Source organism: Podarcis filfolensis, assembly GCF_964270895.1.
Source record: "Podarcis filfolensis genome assembly, chromosome: 4".
Lineage (NCBI taxonomy): Eukaryota > Metazoa > Chordata > Lepidosauria > Squamata > Lacertidae > Podarcis > Podarcis filfolensis.
The window spans coordinates 7,175,981-7,180,790 of record NC_139607.1 but is presented as its reverse complement, the minus strand read 5'-3'; the positions used below and the strand labels follow the sequence as shown (position 1 = coordinate 7,180,790).

Genomic DNA, 4,810 nt, shown 5'->3' with positions numbered 1-4,810 from the left:
CCTAGGCTTTGTGGTTTAACCCACAGTGCCACCCGCGTCCCAACAACCTCTTACTCTGGGCCTATAAATTGAGTAACCATGCTGCATATTAAATAAGAACATTTTCATTGAGGATTCCTACTTGCACTAGAATTTAGCTCCAAACTTATTTAGAAAATATAAAAGAAAGCCCAATGGAGAGGAATATTCTCCAAAACACAGCAAGCAGTAATTGCAACAGTGAGTGCTGTCTGTACTGAGGTAATAGCACTTTCCAAGTAAATTTTTCACACAAGAATTTAATGGTGACATTAGGGGAATATAATAGGAATTTCTCTCTTGCCAATAGCGTCTCCTTGGCAGCTATGCTAAAAAGCTTGTCAGCTGCAGCTATTCAAGTTATATACCACCCAGAAACATTTCCTCCCTCCTCTGCCGATTATGGACACACACAGAGAGAGCCGTGCTATTGTTTTGTCACAGGCAACACTTGGGATAAGAAAACCATTCTGAGAGCAAGCAGCCCCACATCCTTCCCCATTCTGTGAGAAAGACAACTGTTTAGTGAGCAGAAGAGACTGCAAATAAGGTACACACATATTTGTGTACACTACACAGATATTTGTGTAGTATACAATGCCAACGCTATAAGAAATGCAGAAACAACCACCACCAGCAAACTGCAGAGGTTGCCCCACATTCTGAAACCTTGAACAATAAGGGTTCCAGATTGTGCTACATTCACTGTATGAATGTTGGAGGCCAAGAACCATGAGGCGTAGAGGGCATCATTAGTGGCATAACTTTGCTGCCCATGTGTGGAGTGACACCATCATGTGGGTAACATAGCTGAGACGATTGTAGGCATTAAGGAGGCTGGAGGTCTCTCTAGCATGTAGGTTTTCCTCTGCGAGAGAAATGTCTCAGTCTGGCCAGAGAGATTGTTCATTACTAAACAGAGGGTATCGCTGATAGCTCTCCACACATGGTGTTGCGACTGTTCCCAGTTGCCCACCAAATGTCCTTGTTGTCGATCTACATTAGATTTTTTCCATTAGTCTTATTTGCTGCTTCTTTCAAATGAGCAAATGTGCCTGCTTTATCATAGCAGTAATTTTAAGGAACACTGCACATTAAAACATTGTGAAAATCACTAGAACACATTATGCCAAATCTAGTTTGATGAATAAGCTTTAGGGGAATCAGGCAGTTCCGTGTGAAGCCCTTTCCATAACACTATCTCCCTCAAACATGCTTTTCTCTTCTTATTTGACGTGAAAGAGATGGTTATGGAGAAAGTATTCATTTAAAATTTTCAGTTTCTAGCTGCCACTTGATGTCTATTTTGTGTGTGTGTGTACGTGTATGTAGTTAATGATATCATTTTAAAAAATGAAATTGAGCTTTTTGTTAATATGTGGCTTCTGATTGGATTAATTACAACAGATACATTCTCTGGAAACTGGGGACAAAGAAATAATTTGCGTCAGCATAAGCAGACTATATTTAAAACCTTCTGTTCACATCTCTGGAATATTACTGTTCTGTAAGTATGATATGCCCATATAGGAATAATATGAATAATAATCTTTATATATGTGGGCAGCCTCATGCAAGTAGACTTCTGCTCAGTCAAAATGACTCGCCATTGTCTCTGGAACACATTTGCTGGGTGGAGATGGAATTTGTTCTACCAAAATCAGTCATGTGTATTTTTACCTACTGTAACATTCTGTTTCTATGAATTTGTGCAAATCAATACTTACCACTTATTTTGACTTGGGCATGATATAGCCATGATCTATTTTGAATCCACTGATTTCAATAAGAAGTAGAAAGAGATATGCTTTCTTCGTTTGAAATCATTAATGAATTAAAGATGCCCCTTTTGTCTTATAAGTATTTAACTTTGACTGCATCATGCCCATATTTTACACTTTGCTGTTTTTGTTCCTTAGTTGGATCCTCAACATCAAATAATAATGAAAATCAAACCCTAATCTTTGGTTGTATTTCCCAGAAAGTTGGACTTTTCTCCTTTAATATATATTTCAATCTGAGAAAACGACATCTCAGCAAAATGAAAACAAATGACAGTGCTATCGCCAACGAGACAATGTATTATTTTAAAATGTATGAAATGGTCCATGCTCTGCCCTATGACAGTTAAGTGTTCAAAATGAGACAGCTAAAAAAAAAATGTAGTTAACTCGTTCAAGGAGATATGAAAGTGAGGCTCCTTTATAATGTTCCTCCCTCCTATGTGTAGACAAAGAGGTACAGAGAAGAGAAAACCGTGGATTAAAATAAATGTTCTCAGTGCAGAAAATGAAATGAAAGCAGCAGGCTTTGTGTCAGAAAAGACAAATACTGGGTTTTGGAGGGTTGTTTCAATGTCATTTAACGCACACACATGCACACACAGATGCCATTGGATAACATAATTAATTAAAGGTACTAACAGATGGAAGAAGAACAGTTGGAAGTGAACTGAGAAGCAAGCACTTTTGAGAACATTTGCGCCAATTGGCCTATAGGCTTCATATTCACTGGGGTTTTCCTCGTTCGAGAGTGTTCAGGATTATAGCTAATGTTTGTAATTAACATAGAAAGTTCACCAAGGATTTATAACAAAAAATTATTCATCTTTAACGCTTCTGAAGTTGTAGTGTCAGGGCAAATGTATTAGTATAATGATCAGGCTTCAAAGAGCTCAGAGAATGAGGTCAAAGAGCCAGTGACTTACAGTAGTTTGAATAGTGTTCAAGTCGCCATTCAGCTAGGAAGCTTATTATTTGATTTGGGGCCACTGATGGACTCTTAGACTAACAAAACTGTGAGCAGAAAATGGGGAGGCGGCAACATCTGTATGCCAACCTGAGCTCCGGGGAAGAAAAAATGGAATATAAATATAATGCAGAAATAAATCTCATTGACCCATACAAGAATCCTAAAAATGCAACCCAATCACTATTGTTATTTAGAGTGCTTGTTTTGTCCTGTTAAAGCTTTAAATCAGGAATAGGTGAGGTTTGGTTGGATGGGAAGATGGCTCAGCTGGCTAGAGTGTGGTGCTAATGATGCCAAGGTTGCAGGTTCAATCCCTGTATGGGGTCGTTGCATATTCCTGAATTGCAGGAGGTTGGACTAGGTGATCCTCAGGGTCCCTTCTAACTCTATAGTTCTATAAACGTCCCTGATTATTGGCCATGCTGGCTGGGCTGATGAAAATTGGAGTCCAGCGGGTGTCTAAAAGAGTGACGGGCATTCAGGAGTACACGTGGTGCCACATTAAAGGGAAGATTCCTCAAAAATGCACTTAGAGAAATGCAAGTTTTGTAGACTGAAGTGACTGAGTCGGCTCTTATGGGGTAAAACCATATAGTGAAGTGAGATCATGACAGAGGCAAGGTTTGAGGTGAGTCTGTTAGCCTCAGTTCTGCTCTTTGTATGGCATCACATTCCAGTCAATTATTCATTCTGTGATTCCTTTGTAACAAACTATCACAACTTTGCTAATCCCCACTCTCTCCTGAAGTGTAATATACTTATGGATAATCCCCCATTTGTTTTGGCTGCATGTTTCTCTAGCAGAAATAAAACGTTACTTCTGCTGCTGAATTGGAAGACTGTTTGAAAGCACATAACACAAAGAACCAGCATTTTGTTTAAAAACGGCACACGGAGTGCTAGATTCTGCACTCTCTGAAGCCAGTTATGCTCCTTATGAAGTCTATAGGAACAAGGAGTGAAGTAGTGAAGAGTTTAAGTCAGACATCTAAAGGACCAAATATTTATTTTGATTTCCTAGGTTATGGATATGAGATCCCAGAATACAGACTGGGCTATTCAGTTGAGCAAAACATGGCAGTTTATATGTAGGATCGACACTGTTTGCCATGCCTGTGATCTTGATCTGTGTTATACTACCCAGATCCTATGTTAGTGCAAATGATTTGCATGTAGCATCTTCTTTGTGCTTTATCTGGAACCCTGCAAAATGCAGAAGTCCCTGCATGGAGATCCTATATTCCTGAACTCCCTGTACGCAGAACCATTCAAGAGAGCTGGATCCATAGCTGTCAACATTTCCCTTTTTTTATGGGAAATTTCCTTATTCCGAATAGGATTCCTGGCAAGAAAAGGGAAAAGTTGACAGCTATGGCTGGATCAGTGTGTGTTTAGGTTTAGGGCCAGCAGGAATGACCTTAACCCTCCTCCATGATTGACCATCCCCTGTTTGGCTGACGGTTAGTTTAGGCATTCTATCAAAACCGTCTGCCACAGTTAGATAAGCTGAAGGTATGAAACTGTTCCAATTTATAATGGTCTCTTCCAGTCCACGGCTGTTTGGCTCATTTCCCTGTATCGACATTCCTCCTAGAAATGGGACTTTCCGTATTTTCTCTGGAATTGCTATTTCACCTAAACTGAAATCCAGGTCACACGAAAACATGAGAAGAATTTTGAGGGAGAGGGAAACAGCTTCAATAATTTCTAGAGTGTTTTTGCAATTATTTAGGCTGTGAAATTTACTTTATAGGAGAAATATTTGACAAATTTTGACTGAAACCAGAATTTCAAGATAGGATTGTACTTCTCTTATTGTCCATTGGCATGAGTGTAGTTCTCAGACACATTTAGTTAGTTAGTTCATAAAAATTATATACTGCTTGATTGTAAAAAAAACAACAACACACCTCAAAGTGGTTTACAAAGAAAAATCATACAAAAGTTAAAATACTAAAACAGATTAAAATTACCTCATTTCTAAGCACCTATGTCCACTAAATTGCTGTATAACTCAAATTATATGACTTTTTGCATTGTT

General features: G+C 38.8%; 1 long non-coding RNA gene across 1 annotated transcript; it reads left to right on the top strand.

The window, feature by feature from the left end:
- Window positions 1–466: 466 nt before the first annotated feature.
- LOC310761340 lies at window positions 467–2,446 on the top strand. Its single transcript, XR_014547404.1, has 3 exons — window positions 467–568; window positions 1,426–1,525; window positions 1,938–2,446. It is a non-coding gene; the product is annotated as an uncharacterized lncRNA (long non-coding RNA).
- The last annotated feature ends 2,364 nt before the right edge of the window (window positions 2,447–4,810 follow it).